We start from the raw sequence: 17,590 nt of genomic DNA on the forward strand, positions 1-17,590 counted from the left end.
CCCACACCATATGGCGGCACGGGTGGCCCCCTGGCCGCGCCGACCTATGGGGAGGGAGCCCCCTGGCTCCCCCGACGCTGCCCCTTCGCCTATATATTCCTTCGTCTCCGAAAACCCTACAACAATTGACGAAACTCCAGAAAGACTCCAGGGACGCCGCCGCCATCGCGAAACTCCGTTTCGGGGGACAGAAGTCTCTGTTCCGGCACGCCGCCGGGACGGGGAATTGCCCCCGGAGTCATCTCCATCGACATCACCGCCATCTTCATCGCCGTTGCTGTCTCCCATGATGGGGAGGGAGTAGTTCTCCCCCCATGGTGTGATCTTTATGTGATCATGAGCTTTGTATCACTATTAATCTATGTGCTACTCTAGTGATGTTATTAAAGTAGTCTATTCCTCCTCCATGATGTAATGTTGACAGTGTGTGCATCATGTAGTACTTGGCATATATAGGTTATGATTGTAATCTCTTGTAGATTATGAAGTTAACTATTACTATGATAGTATTGATGCGATATATTCCCCCTTTCATAGCTATTGTTGACAGTGTGTATGCTATGTTAGTACTCAGTCTAAATTGCAACGGTCTATTATGCACTCTAGAGGTTACTCTAATACGAACTCCGGATGTTGTGGAGCTTGTTTACTCCGGCTTGAGGTGTGCTTTTGTAGCCCTACACAATGAATGGTGTTTGTTATCCAACAAGAGAGTGTAGAAAGTAGCATTTATTTATTCAGTTATGTGATCAATGTTGAGAGTGTCCACTAGTGAAAGTATGATCCCTAGGCCTTGTTTCTAAGCATTGAAACACCGTTTTCAACAAGTTATGTTACATGTTTGCTTGCTGCCATCTTTATTTCAGATTGCAATTACTACTTACAATCATCCATTATACTTGTATTTCACTATCTCTTCGCCGAACTAGTGCACCTATACATCTGACAAGTGTATTAGGTGTGTTGGGGACACAAGAGACTTGGGTGATTCACTTAAGGGATATCTTTGACCTCTACCTCCCTGAGTTCGATAAACCTTGGGTGATTCACTTAAGGGAAACTTGCTGCTGTTCTACAAACCTCTGCTCTTGGAGGCCCAACACTGTCTACAAGAATAGAAGCACACGTAGACATCAAGCTATTTTCCGGCGCCGTTGCCGGGGAGGTAAGGTAAAAGGTATTCACATCCTCCGACTACTAAGCTATTTCCTAGCATTGTTGCCGGTGTGTGAGTGCTCGAAGCTATTTCCTTTAGATCCTGTAATTGCATCTTTTTGTTTCTTGTTTTTATTTTTCACTAGTTAGGCATAATGGAAAACAACAGTGAGCTTTTTAATATATTTTCTGAGTTAAGACATGAATTGTGTGATGCGAAAATTTAAAAACCTATGGAACCTTATTCACATGCTAGTAGCAATGTTATTAGTATGAACGCAATTACTGCTAATGCTATGGAGAAGTCTAAGCTTGGGGAAGCTAGTTTTTATGATCTTTTTAGCTTCCCATCTTTAGGGGAGAAAATTTGCTCTGATAATACTTTATCTCCCATATGCGATAACTCTAATGATGCTTGTGATATTTTAAATCCACCTACTGGAAGTATTCCTTTCAAGATACCCATGAAAATTATTGAACGTGTTATGGATAACCGCTATGAAGGGGATGGAACTGTTCATCCTAGAGATCATTTACTGTTTGTACATGAATTATGCGGGTTATTCAAGTGTGCAGGTATCTCTATGGATGAAGTGAGGAAGAAACTATTTTCTATATCGCTGTCTGGTAAAGCGGCGCATTGGTATAAACTGCTGAAGGATGGGCATTCTCTTGATTGGAAGGATATTGTGCCTCTATTTTATTCTAAATTCTATCCTCCAAGTGAAATTCACAAAGACCGAAACCGCATATATAATTTATGGTCTCATGATGGAGAGAGTATTGCCCAAGCATGGGGGAGATTGAAGTCTTTAATGCTCAAATGCCCCATTCATGAGCTTCCTGGTAATATCATCATTGATAATTTCTATGCAAGACTTTCTTTTCAAGATAAAACCTTGCTGGATACTACTTGTTCTGGATCATTCACGCGCAATAAAGAAGAGTTTAAATGGGACCTTCTTGATCGGATTCGGGAGAACGCCGAAGATTGGGAGAACGACAAAGGTAAAGAATCGGTATAAACTATGAATATGAATGCATTAAGTCTTTCATTGAAACTGTTGATTTTCAAGAGCTTAGTGCTAAATATGGTCTTGATCCTCAAATTATGGTCGATTGCTATAAAGCCTTTGCTTCTCATATTAATGTTCCTAAAGAAAATTGGTACATGTATCATGAACCTTTTAAAGACACTTGCATGGAAAATGAAATTGTTGTTAATGATTGCAATAAACATGCCCAAACTTCTGAAAATGCTATTTCTTATAAGCATGTTAATTTTTGTGGAATGCATAGACCTTGTGGAATTAATCAAATCGAAGATGAATATTGTATCCATCATAGGAATGAAAAAACTAGAAAGTGGTCTAGGGCTCTAGATGATCTTGGTGAAAAAGTTTGTGCCCTCTATCCTTTTATTTGTGAACTTTGCCATAGAGTGGGTCATTTTAATTTTCAATGCTCCTCCAATGATAATTCGAACCTCATGAGTGCTGCAAATTTGTATTGTGATGATGAAATTACTCCTAATCAGCATGATGAACTTACTTTATTTTTGTGGTGTGAAGAGTTATCAAGAAAAATTTCTTTGTTAGATATGATTGATCTTGATATTAATAGTGTCCTGCATGGGTGTCTTTCTTATTGCATTGATAATTTCCATAAAAATACTTACATACAAAATATTTTAGAAGATGACACTTTGCCAAAATATGATAGGACCGCTGTGTGTTTTGAACTTATTAATGAAAAGGAGGAATCCTCCCAAGTTTCTTCTATTGTTTCTGAAAATAAATCAGGTTATGTGGAGAAGCCTCCCATCAAGCCTCTCCCTCCTAAAGAAGGGAACAAGGAGAAGGAGAAGAAGAAGAAGGGAACGGAGAAGAAGAAGAAGAGGGGGAATAAAAAGAAAGAGGTAACGGCATATCCCCGCGTGTATGAGATAACGATAGGTAACCGTAAATATGTTGCTCCTAATGATTATTATGATAATGAATCTGAGTACAATGATCTTCCTATGCCCTTTACCTACATTAGTGATCATGATTTGAAAGAGCACACTACTTTTGATATTGAAAATCTCCGGGAAACTAATTCTGAAAATGATGATGTTAATAATTGTCATAGTATTAGTACTATCCATGCTTCTTCCCATAATGATATAGAAAGCTCTAAGCTTGGGGATGAGGTGTTTGAAAATCCTTTTGCTACTAATGATTATATGTTTGATACATCTCCTTCTAGTAACAATGATGGTATGGTTACAGATGAACATACTGTGGAATATAACTATTCTACTCCCTCCGTTCTTTTTTAATTGACTCGGATTTAGTGTAAGTTTGTACTAAATTCGAGTCAATTAAAAAGGAACGGAGGGAGTATTTCTTATGATGACACTATGCCTTCAATCTTTGACAATTATTATAAAGAATGCTATGACACAGGTTATAATTATCCTTATGAAACTTGTAATAGTTATGTTGGGATTGCCAAAAACCATTCCCTTAGTATGCAACTTGTTTACCATGTTCAAATTCTTGATAATGATCCTGTTTCAATTATTATTAATAAGAAGAGTTTTTCGTATGCCAAAATAATGATACTTTTATGCATATGAACCATGATAAGAATGTTTTAAGTGATGGGTATATTGTGGATTTCGTCAATGATGCTACTGAAAGTTATTATGAGAGAGGGAAACATGGTTATATGCATCTTAATAATATTAAGTTTCCCCTCTTTATGTTGAGAATCTTGAAGTTACTCGTGTTTTATCTTCCTATGCTTGTCACTTTGCTCCTCATGAATTTATTTGTGTACAATATTCCTATGCATAGGAAGTGGGTTAGGCTTAAATTTGTTTCACACTTGCTTTTTGATGCTCTCTTTGCTTCAACTCTCATCCTTATATGAGCATCATTAAAATTACCGAGCCCATCTTAATGGCTATAAAGAAAGCACTTCTTGGGAGATAACCCATGTTTTATTTTGCTACTGTTTTTTTGTGTCTTGGAAGTTGTTACTACTGTAGCAACCTCTCCTTATCTTTACTTTATTGCATTGTTGTGCCAAGTAAAGTCTCTAATAGTAAAGTTGATACTAGATTTGGATTGCTGCACAGAAACAGATTTCTACCTGTCACAAATTTGAGTAGATCTCTTTGTAGAAGAATCAAAAAAATCTGCCAATTTACATGCGTGATCCTCAGATATGTACGCAACTTTCAATAGTTTTGAGCTTTTTCATCTGAGCCTGTTAAGTGCCTCTAAAAAATTCGTCTTTACGGACTGTTCTGTTTTGACAGATTCTGCCTTTTATTTCGCATTGCCTCTTTTACTCGTGTTGAGTGTATTTCTTTGTTCCATTAACTTTCAGTAGCTTTGGGTAATGTCCGGAAGTGTTAAGAATGATTGTGTCCCCTCCGAACATGTGAATTTTTGATTATGCACTCGACCCTCTAATGAGTTTGTTTTAAGTTTGGTGTGGAGGAAGTTTTCAAGGGTCAAGAGAGGAGGATGATATACTATGATCAAGAAGAGTGAAAAGTCTAAGCTTGGGGATGCCCCCGTGGTTCATCCTCGCATATTTCAAGAAGACTCAAGCATCTAAGCTTGGGGATGCCCAAGGCATCCCCTTCTTTATCGACAACTTATCAGGTCACCTCTAGTGAAACTATATTTTTATTCCGTCACATCTTATGTGCTTTACTTGGAGCGTCTGTGTGCTTTTATTTTCATTTTGTTATCTTAGTTCTTTGAATAAATTGGATCATACTGTGTGTGGGAGAGAGACACGCTCCGCTTTTTCATATGAACACTTGTGTTCTTAGTTTTACTTTTAATGTTCATGGCGAAAGTTAAAAGCTGCTGCATTTATTGCTATTTGGTTGGAAACAGAAATGCTTCATGTGGTAATTGGTATATGGTCTTGAATAATTCGATACTTGGCAATTTTTTTGCTCAATAGATCATGTTTAAGCTCTTGCATCATGTACTTTGCACCTATTAATGAAGAACTACCATAGAGCTTGTTGAAATTTGGTTTGCATGATTGGTCTCTCTAAAAGTCTAGATATTTTCTGGTGAAGTGTTTGAACAACAAGGAAGATAGTGTAGAGTCTTATAATGCTTGCAATATGTTCTTATGTAAGTTTTGCTGTACCGGTTCATACTTTTGTTTGCTTCAAACAACCTTGCTAGCCAAAGCCTTGTACTGAGAGGGAATTCTTCTCGTGCATCCAAAACCTTGAGCCAAAACCTATGCCATTTGTGTCCACCATACCTACCTACTATGTGGTATTTCTCTGCCATTCCAAAGTAAATTGCTTGAGTGCTACCTTTAAAATTTCATTCCTTGTCTTTGCAATATATAGCTCATGGGAAAATAGCCTTAAAAACTATTATGGTAAAGAATATGTAGCTTATGTATCTTATTTCTTATAAGTTGCTTGTTGAGCGGTAACCATGTTTCTGGGGACGCCATCAACTATTACACTTTTGTTGAATATTATGTGAGTTGATATGCATGTTCGTCTTGTCTGAAGTAAGGGTGATTTATCATGATCAAATGGTTTGAGTATGCATATTGTTAGAGAAGAACATTGGGCCGCTAACCGAAGCCATGTATCATGGTGGAAGTTTCAGTTTGGACATTAATCCTCAATCTCTTATGAGAATATTATCTGTTGTTGAATGCTTATGCATTAAAGAGGACTCCATTATCTGTTTTCTATGTTGTCCCGGTATGGATGTCCTTAGTTGAGATCTATCAAAAAATGAGAAATCAAATGCGATCTATCTCCTTGGACCTTTGTACAGGTGGCATAGAGGTACCCCTTTGTGACACTTGGTTGAAACATATGTAATGCAATGATAATCCATGGAAATCCAAGCTAATTAGGACAAGGTGCGAGCACTATTGGTATTCTATGCGTGAGGCTTGCAACTTATAGGATGTCTTATGCATAACACATATGAATTATTACTACCGTTGACAAAATTGTTTCTATGTTTTCAAAATAAAAGCTCTAGCACAAAAATAGTAATCCATGCTTCCCTCTGCGAAGGGCCTTTCTTTTACTTTATGTTGAGTCAGTTTACCTACTTTCTTCTATCTTAGAAGCAAACACTTGTGTCAATTGTGTGCATTGATTCCTACATACTTGCTTATTTGCATTCATCATATTACTTTGTGTTGACAATTATCCATGAGATATACATGTTGAAGTTGAAAGCAACCGCTGAAACTTATATGTTCCTTTGTGTTGCTTCAAAACTTTCTACTAAGAATTTATTGCTTTATGAGTTAACTCCTATGCAAGTCTTATTGATGCTTGTCTTGAAAGTACTATTCATGAAAAGTCTTTGCTATATGATTCAGTTGCTTAGTCATTGTCTTTACCATTGCTTTGAATCACTTCATTCATCTCATATGCTTTACAATAGTATTGATCAAGATTATGATAGCAGCATGTCACTTGGAAATTATCCTTGTTATCGTTTACCTACTCGAGGCGAGTAGGAACTAAGCTTGGGGATGCTTGATACGTCTCCAACGTATCTATAATTTCGATGTTCCATGCTAGTTTTATGACAATACCTACATGTTTTGCTCACACTTTATAATGATTTTATGCATTTTCCGGAACTAACCTATTAACAAGATGCCGAGGTGCCGGTTCTCGTTTTCTGCCGTTTTTGGTTCTAGAAAGGCTGTTCGGGCAATATTCTCGGAATTCGACGAAACAAAAGCCAAACATCTTATTTCACCGAGACGGACCAGAACACCGAAGGGGAGCCGGAGAGGAGGCCCATGGCCCCCACACCATATGGCGGCGCGGGTGGCCCCCTGGCCACGCTGACCTATGGGGAGGGAGCCCCCTGGCTCCCCCGACGCTGCCCCTTCGCCTATATATTCCTTCGTCTCCGAAAACCCTACAACAATTGACGAAACTCCAGAAAGACTCCAGGGACGCCGCCGCCATCGCGAAACTCTGTTTCGGGGGACAGAAGTCTCTGTTCCGGCACGCCGCCGGGACGGGAATGCCCCGGAGTCATCTCCATCGACATCACCACCATCTTCATCGCCGTTGCTTGTCTCCCATAATGAGGAGGGAGTAGTTCTCCCCGAAGGCTGAGGGCTCTACCGGTAGCTATGTGGTTCATCTCTCTCTCCCATGGTGTGATCTTTATGTGATCATGAGCTTTGTATCACTATTAATCTATGTGCTACTCTAGTGATGTTATTAAAGTAGTCTATTCCTCCTCCATGATGTAATGTTGACGAGTGTGTGCATCATGTAGTACTTGGCATAGGTTATGATTGTAATCTCTTGTAGATTATGAAGTTAACTATTACTATGATTGTATTGATGCGATCTATTCCCCCTTTCATAGCTATTGTTGACGAGTGTGTATGCTATGTTAGTACTCGGTCTAAATTGCAACGGTCTATTATGCACTCTAGAGGTTACTCTAATATGAACTCCGGATGTTGTGGAGCCTGTTTACTCCGGCTTGAGGTGTGCTTTTGTAGCCCTACACAATGAATGGTGTTTGTTATCCAACAAGAGAGTGTAGAAAGTAGCATTTATTTATTCAGTTATGTGATCAATGTTGAGAGTGTCCACTAGTGAAAGTATGATCCCTAGGCCTTGTTTCTAAGCATTAAAACACCGTTTCCAACAAGTTATGTTACATGTTTGCTTGCTGCCATCTTTATTTCAGATTGCAATTACTACTTACAATCATCCATTATACTTGTATTTCACTATCTCTTCGCCGAACTAGTGCACCTATACATCTGACAATTGTATTAGGTGTGTTGGGGACACAGGAGACTTCTTGTATCGTAATTGCAGGGTTGCTTGAGAGGGATATCTTTGATCGACCTCTACCTCCCTGAGTTCGATAAACCTTGGGTGATTCACTTAAGGCAAATTTGCTGCTGTTCTACAAACCTCTGCTCTTGGAGGCCCAACACTGTCTACAAGAATAGAAGCACACGTAGACATCAGTGGCGGCTAGGCTTCGCTGGCCCAGACCTAGGCCTTGCGCTGGCTCCATCTGGGCCTGGGCGGGCCGTGCTGTTCTCGCCGGCGCTGCTCCCTGGAGTGGACGTGGTGGTGCGGCTGGAGCAGGAGGGCAGCGGCTGTGGCTGTGGCGGCCTACGTGCAGCAGCGTGGCGGCGGGGACTTCACATGCCCAAGATGGGTCCGGCCAGGCCTGCAGGGCCTGGTGTGTCCCTGTTGCCGCGTCCGGCCGGCACCCGCTAGTGTCAGTGGAGGATGTCCTCCGGTTGGCTGTGCCACGACCGCCCTTTAGTTCCAACTGTCATACCTCCTCCATTTTGCAGGTCACGCGATGAACCTTGCAACACAGGTGTGAGTTCGTGGATGCCAGGGCGGCGGCCCCGGAAGGTGGACTGCACGGGCGGCATGGCGGCAGGCGACGTGGCGGACCTGGCGATGGTGATGGTGATGGTCGTATCTTCGGACCACGAGGGTGGCGAGGAGTTGGCGTTGGGAGCTCCTGGTGTTGGCGGCGCATTGGTGTGCTTAGTGCCCAGATCGCGTGGTAGAAACTCGGCTCGGGTATGGCTTGTAGTTGAGGGACCAGGTGTGGCGAGGGTTTTTTTGGGCGAAATTCCAGCGCGCCAATGAGGGCGACGCCTGCGGGTGTCGTGAACCTCTTGAGGGCGTCGTTGTGGCTACCCTCTTCACATTAGGGCTCCGGGTGAAAACCTTAGACCTCGATGGTCTTGGCAATGGCGACGCCTTTGGCGTCGTTACCTCCTTGGGGGCGTTGTTGTGGAGCCTAGGTCGCCTTAGTCGCTCGGCGTCTTCGGTCGCAAGCTCGGTGCTTCTTAGTTTTCCTTTTTTTAATCTCTGATCTGCTTGTTAGAGGAATTCCTCATCACCTTGTATTAGTTCAGCCGTTTGGGTTTATTCGTAAAGATGGGCGAAAGACTGTTTGGAGGAGTACAAAACCATATACAGGGTACATCCGTGCAAACCGACTATGTACCGCGTACAATTGGCACTCTTATATATTTATTAATGCACCGTTCATATCAACCAACAATTTAATTTTTTTAGTTAGTATTAGGTGATTAATGATTTATCTTATAGTTTAATGCCACCACTGAGGTAGGTAACTGCTACTAGTGTTCCATCATAAGCCTTATTTCCTCTATAAGAGCTTAGAATTACACTCCTTTTCTTAATCTAAAAGTTTCACTTAGTTTGTATAGCCAGGTTTTTATTTACTTATAAGATGATGCACTAGCGGCTTCCCAGTTTTCTTGTAAGAAGACTTATGTAGTTTCTATCTGTAATTAATAAAGCTCACAATAGAGTTATGTTGTTTCCTTAAAAAAAGATTCACCTAGCCCCTCAAGGACCTGTCTAACAGTGGTCCAACACCAGATGCCATCCTCTTCAAGGAGATTAAGGAATCGTTATTTCTGAATTTTATCTGCTTTAAATTCAGTTTATGCCCGAGGGCATGTAATAAGGCAGCGGATGTTCTTGCCGCTTATGGTGCGAGGTTGTGTGATGTATCCCAATGTAATACAATGTAATTGGGGGGAACTGGCTCAACCCTCAAAGGGGTGGCCTATCACATATATATATGGGTGTGTCATACAAGAGTACATACGTACAATATACAAAAGCTATACATAGTCTAACACCCTCCCTCAATCTTAGCCACTTCCTAAAGAATCGAGAAGGGTAAGATTGCGCCTACATGCCTCAAATTGTGGCAAAGGCAACGGTTTAGTGAAGATGTCAGCAAGTTGATCTTTAGAAGAGATGAACCTGATCTGGAGTTGCTTCTGTGACACACGTTCCCGTACAAAGTGATAATCAACTTCAATGTGTTCATTCATGCATGGAATACCGGATTAGCAGAAAGGTAGTTAACAAGCTCCACAATATTCAATGTTCATATTTAAATAACCTTAGAGTGCATGACAAATCAACATAACCAAACCAAGTACTAACATAGCATGCATACTGTCACCTTCACACTACGAAAGGAGGAATAGATCACATCAATACCATCATAGCAATAGTTAACTTCATAATCTACAAGAGATCACAATCATAGCCTACGCCAAGTACTACACGATGCACACACTGTCACCATTACACCGTGCAGGGAGGAATAAACTACTTTAATAACATCACTAGAGTAGCACACGGATAAATTGTGATACAAAACACATTGCAATCATAAAGAGATATAAATAAGCACTTCACTATGCCATTCATAAAAGTGAATAAGTATTCTCGTGAAATATAGCCTAAGAGACCCACACGGTGCACACACTCGTCACCTTTACACACGTGGGACAAGGAGTCTCCGGAGATCACATAAGTAAAACCCACTTGACTAGCATAATGACATCTAGATTACAAGCATCATCATATGAATCTCAATCATGTAAGGCAGCTCATGAGATTATTGTATTGAAGCACATAGGAGAGAGATTAACCACATAGCTACCGGTACAGCCCCGAGCCTCGATGGAGAACTACTCCCTCCTCATGGGAGACAGCAGCGTTGATGAAGATGGCGGTGGTGTCGATGGAGGAGCCTTCCGGGGGCACTTCCCCGTCCCGGCGGCGTGCCGGAACGGAGACTCCTGTCCCCCGGATCTTGGCTTCGCGATGGCGGCGGCTCGGAAGGTTTCTCGTACCGTGGCTTTTCCGTATCGAAGTTTTAGGTCGGGGACCTTTTTATAGGCGAAGAGGCGGAGTCGGAGAGGCGACGAGGCGGTGACACACTAGGGGCGCGCCCCCTAGGCCGCGCCGCCTGTCATCCGGGGGCCCGGTGGCCCCCTCCGGCGACTCTCGGGTGTTCTGGAAGCTTCGTGGAAAAATAGGATGCTGGGCCTTGATTTCGTCCGATTCCGAGAATATTTCCTTACTAGGATTTCGGAACCAAAAACGACAGAAAACGAGAACCGGCCCTTCGGCATCTCGTCAATAGGTTAGTTCCGGAAAACGCATAAATATGACATAAAGTATGTATAAAACATGTAGATATCATCAATAATGTGGCATGGAACATAAGAAATTATCGATACGTCGGAGACGTATCGGCATCCCCAAGCTTAGTTCTGCTCGTCCCGAGCGAGTAAACGATAACACGGATAATTTACGGAGTGACATGCCATCATAACCTTGATCATACTATTGTAAACGTATGTAATGAATGTAGCGATCAAAACAATGGTAATGACATGAGTAAACAAATGAATCGTAAAGCAAAGACTTTTCATGAATAGTACTTTCAAGACAAGCATCAATAAGTCTTGCATAAGAGTTAACTCATAAAGCAATAAATTCATAGTAAAAGGCATTGAAGCAACACAATGGAAGATTAAGTTTCAGCGGTTGCTTTCAACTTGTAACATGTATATCTCATGGATATTTGTCAACATAGAGTAATATAACAAGTGCAATATGCAAGTATGTAGGAATCAATGCACAGTTCACACAAGTGTTTGCTTCTTGAGGTGGAGAGAAATAGGTGAACTCGACTCAACATAAAAGTAAAAGAATGGTCCTTCAAAGAGGAAAGCATCGATTGTTGTATTTGTGCTAGAGCTTTTATTTTGAAAACAAGAAACAATTTTGTCAACGGTAGTAATAAAGCATATGTATCATGTAAATTATATATTACAAGTTGCAAGCCTCATGCATAGTATACTAATAGTGCCCGCACCTTGTCCTAATTAGCTTGGACTACCGGATCATCGCAATACACATGTTTTAACCAAGTGTCACAAAGGGGTACCTCCATGCCGCTCTGTACAAAGGTCTAAGGAGAAAGCTCGCATTTTGGATTTCTCGCTTTTGATTATTCTCAACTTAGACATCCATACCGGGACAACATGGACAACAGATAATGGACTCCTCTTTAATGCATAAGCATGTAGCAATAATTAGTGTTCTCATATGAGATTGAGGATATATGTCCAAAACTGAAACTTCCACCATGATTCATGGCTTTAGTTAGCGGCCCAATGTTCTTCTCTAACAATGTGCATGCTCTAACCATTAAAGTGGTAGATCTCTCTTACTTCAGACAAGACGGACATGCATAGCAACTCACATGATATTCAACAAAGAGTAGTTGATGGCGTCCCCGGGAACATGGTTATCGCACAACAAGCAACTTAATAAGAGATAAAGTGCATAAGTACATATTCAATACCACAATAGTTTTTAAGCTATTTGTCCCATGAGCTATATATTGTAAAGGTAAAGAATGGAAATTTTAAAGGTAGCACTCAAGCAATTTACTTTGGAATGGCGGAGAAATACCATGTAGTAGGTAGGTATGGTGGACACAAATGGCATAGTGGTTGGCTCAAGGATTTTGGATGCATGAGAAGTATTCCCTCTCGATACAAGGTTTAGGCTAGCAAGGTTATTTGAAACAAACACAAGGATGAACCGGTGCAGCAAAACTCACATAAAAGACATATTGTAAACATTATAAGACTCTACACCGTCTTCCTTGTTGTTCAAACTCAATACTAGAAATTATCTAGACTTTAGAGAGACCAAATATGCAAACCAGATTTTAGCAAGCTCTTCGTATTTCTTCATTAATAGGTACAAAGTATATGATGCAAGAGCTTAAACATGAGCACAACAATTGCCAAGTATCACATTATCCAAGACATTTTACCAATTACTACATGTAGCATTTTCCGTTTCCAACCATATAACAATTAATGAAGCAGTTTCAACCTTCACCATGAATATTATGAGCTAAGAACACATGTGTTCATATGAACTAGCGGAGCGTGTCTCTCTCCCACACAAGCATGTAATTATTAAAACAAAAACAAAAAACAAAAAACAAAAACAAACAGACGCTCCAAGTAAAGTACATAAGATGTGACCGAATAAAAATATAGTTTCAAGAGAAGGAACCTGATAATTTGTCGATGAAGAAGGGGATGCCTTGGGCATCCCTAAGCTTAGACGCTTGAGTCTTCTTGAAATATGCAGGGGTGAACCACCGGGCATCCCCAAGCTTAGAGCTTTCACTCTTCTTGATCATAGTATATCATCCTCCTCTCTTGACCCTTGAAAACTTCCTCCACACCAAACTCAAAACAAACTCATTAGAGGGTTAGTGCATAATCAAAAACTCACATGTTCAGAGGTGACACAATCATTCTTAACACTTCTGGACATTGCCCAAAGCTACTGGAAGGTAATGGAACAAAGAAATCCACCCAACACAGCGAAAGAAGCAATGCGAAATAAAAGGCGAGAATCTGTCAAAACAGAACAGATCCGTAAAGACGAATTTTATTGAGGCACCAGACTTGCTCAGATGAAAATGACCAAATTGAATGAAAGTTGCGTACATATCCGAGGATCACGCACGTAAATTGGCATATTTTTCTGAGCTACCTACGGAGAGGCAGGTCGAAATTCGTGACAAAGAAAGAAATCTGTTACTACGCAGCAATCCAAATCTAGTATGAACCTTATCAAAGACTTTACTTGGCACAGCAATGCAACAAAATTAAGATAAGGAGAGGTTGCTACAGTAGTAACAACTTCCAAGACACAAATATAAAATAGAGGTACTGTAGCAAAATAAACACATGGGTTATCTCCCAAGAAGTTCTTTCTTTATAGCCATTAAGATGGGCTCAGGAGTTTTAATGATGCACTCGCAAGAAATAGTAGTTGAAGCAAAAGAGAACATCAAGAGGAAAATTCAAAACAAATTTAAGTCTAACATGCTTCCTATGCATAGGAATCTTGTAAATAAACAAGTTCATGAAGAGCAAAGTGACAAGCATAGGAAGATAAAACAAGTGTAGCTTCAAAAATTTCAGCACATAGAGAGGTGTTTTAGTAACATGAAAATTTCTACAACCATATTTTCCTCTCTCATAATAATATCCAAGTAGCATCATGAGCAAACTCAACAATATAACTATCACATAAAGCATTCTTATCATGAGTCTCATGCATAAAATTATTACTCTCCACATAAGCATAATCAATTTTATTAGTTGTAGTGGGAGCAAATTCAACAAAGTAGCTATCATTATTATTCTCATCATCAAATATAGGAGGCATAGTATAATCATAATAAGCTTTATCCTCCATAGTAGGCGGCACTAGAAGACCACTATCATTATAATCATCATAAATAGGAGGCAAAGTATCATCAAAGTAAATTTTCTCCTCAATGCTTGGGGGACTAAAAAGATCATGCTCATCAAAACCGGCTTCCCCAAGCTTAGAACTTTTCATATCATTAGCAACAATGGTGTTCAAAGCGTTCATACTAATATGTTCCATAGTTTTTTTAATTTTCGCATCAAACCATCCATGTCTTAAATCAGGAAATAGAATAAGAAGCTCATTGTTGTCCATTATGCCAAACTAGTGTAAACAAGAAACAAAAAGATGCAATTGCAGGATCTAAAGGAAATAGCTTCGAGTACTTACAACAACGAAAATAGCTTAGTAGCCGAGATCCGGAGTGTGAGTACCTTTTACCTTTCCTCCCCGGCAACGGCGCCAGAAAATAGCTTGATGTCTACGGGTGCTTCTATTCTTGTAGACAGTGTTGGGCCTCCAAGAGCGAGAGGTTTGTAGAACAGCGAGCAAGTTTCCCTTAAGTGGATCACCCAAGGTTTATCGATCTCGAGGAGGAAGAGGTCAAAGATATCCCTCTCATGCAACCCTACAACCACAAAGCAAGAAGTCTCTTGTGTCCCCAACACACCTAATAGGTGCACTAGTTCGGCGAAGAGATAGTGAAATACAAGTGGTATGAATGAATATGAGTAGTAGTATCGGCGCCGTGAAAAGTGCTTGCCGGCGTGCGATTGATGGTAGTAATATTGCAGGAAGTAAAGATGCGAGTAAAACGAGTAAACAAGCAGCGATAGCGATATTTAGGAACAAGGCCTAGGGATCATACTTTCACTAGTGGACACTCTCAACATTGATCACATAACAGAATAAATAGATAGATGCTAGACTCTACACCCTCTTGTTGGATGATGAACACCACTAACCGTGTAGGATTACACGAACCCTCAATGCCGGAGTTAACAAGCTCCACAATATTCAATGTTCATATTTAAATAACCTTAGAGTGCATGACAAATCAACATAACCAAACCAAGTACTAACATAGCATGCACACTGTCACCTTCACACTACGAAAGGAGGAATAGATCACATCAATACCATCAAAGCAATAGTTAACTTCATAATCTACAAGAGATCACAATCATAGCCTACGCCAAGTACTACACGATGCACACACTGTCACCATTACACCGTGCAGGAGGAATAAACTACTTTAATAACATCACTAGAGTAGCACACGGATAAATTGTGATACAAAACACATTGCAATCATAAAGAGATATAAATAAGCACTTCACTATGCCATTCATAAAAGTGAATAAGTATTCTGTGAAATATAGCCTAAGAGACCCACACGGTGCACACACTCGTCACCTTTACACACGTGGGACAAGGAGTCTCCGGAGATCGGATAAGTAAAACCCACTTGACTAGCATAATGACATCTAGATTACAAGCATCATCATATGAATCTCAATCATGTAAGGCAGCTCATGAGATTATTGTATTGAAGCACATAGGAGAGAGATTAACCACATAGCTATCGGTACAGCCCCAAGCCTCGATGGAGAACTACTCCCTCCTCATGGGAGACAGCAGCGTTGATGAAGATGGCGGTGGTGTCGATGGAGGAGCCTTCCGGGGGCACTTCCCCGTCCCGGCGGCGTGCCGAACAGAGACTCCTGTCCCCGGATCTTGGCTTCGCGATGGCGGCGGCTCTGGAAGGTTTCTCGTACCGTGGCTTTTCCGTATCGAAGTTTTAGGTCAGGGACCTTTTTATAGGCGAAGAGGCGGAGTCGGAGAGGCGACGAGGCGGTGACACACTAGGGGGCGCGCCCCTCCTAGGCCGCGCCGCCCTGTCATCTGGGGGCCCAGTGGCCCCCTCCGGCGACTCTCGGGTGTTCTGGAAGCTTCGTGGAAAAATAGGATGCCTGGGCCTTGATTTCGTCCGATTCCGAGAATATTTCCTTACTAGGATTTACTGGAACCAAAAACAGCGAGAAAACAGGAACCGGCCCTTCGGCATCTCGTCAATAGGTTAGTTCCGGAAAACGCATAAATATGACATAAAGTATGTATAAAACATGTAGATATCATCAATAATGTGGCATGGAACATAAGAAATTATCGATACGTCGGAGACGTATCGGCATCCCCAAGCTTAGTTCTCGCTCGTCCCGAGCGAGTAAACGATAACACAGATAATTTCTGGAGTGACATGCCATCATAACCTTGATCATACTATTGTAAACGTATGTAATGAATGTAGCGATCAAAACAATGGTAATGACATGAGTAAACAAATGAATCATAAAGCAAAGACTTTTCATGAATAGTACTTTCAAGACAAGCATCAATAAGTCTTGCATAAGAGTTAACTCATAAAGCAATAAATTCATAGTAAAAGGCATTGAAGCAACACAATGGAAGATTAAGTTTCAGCGGTTGCTTTCAACTTGTAACATGTATATCTCATGGATATTTGTCAACATAGAGTAATATAACAAGTGCAATATGCAAGTATGTAGGAATCAATGCACAGTTCACACAAGTGTTTGCTTCTTGAGGTGGAGAGAAATAGGTGAACTGACTCAACATAAAAGTAAAAGAATGGTCCTTCAAAGAGGAAAGCATCGATTGTTGTATTTGTGCTAGAGCTTTTATTTTGAAAACAAGAAACAATTTTGTCAACGGTAGTAATAAAGCATATGTATCATGTAAATTATATATTACAAGTTGCAAGCCTCATGCATAGTATACTAATAGTGCCCGCACCTTGTCCTAATTAGCTTGGACTACCGGATCATCGCAATACACATGTTTTAACCAAGTGTCACAAAGGGGTACCTCCATGCCGCTTTGTACAAAGGTCTAAGGAGAAAGCTCTCATTTTGGATTTCTCGCTTTTGATTATTCTCAACTTAGACATCCATACCGGGACAACATGTACAACAGATAATGGACTCCTCTTTAATGCATAAGCATGTAGCAATAATTAGTGTTCTCATATGAGATTGAGGATATATGTCCAAAACTGAAACTTCCACCATGATTCATGGCTTTAGTTAGCGGCCCAATGTTCTTCTCTAACAATGTGCATGCTCTAACCATTAAAGTGGTAGATTTCTCTTACTTCAGACAAGACGGACATGCATAGCAACTCACATGATATTCAACAAAGAGTAGTTGATGGCGTCCCCAGGAACATGGTTATCGCACAACAAGCAACTTAATAAGAGATAAAGTGCATAAGTACATATTCAATACCACAATAGTTTTTAA

Source organism: Lolium rigidum, chromosome 4 (assembly GCF_022539505.1).
Source record: "Lolium rigidum isolate FL_2022 chromosome 4, APGP_CSIRO_Lrig_0.1, whole genome shotgun sequence".
Classification (NCBI taxonomy): domain Eukaryota; kingdom Viridiplantae; phylum Streptophyta; class Magnoliopsida; order Poales; family Poaceae; genus Lolium; species Lolium rigidum.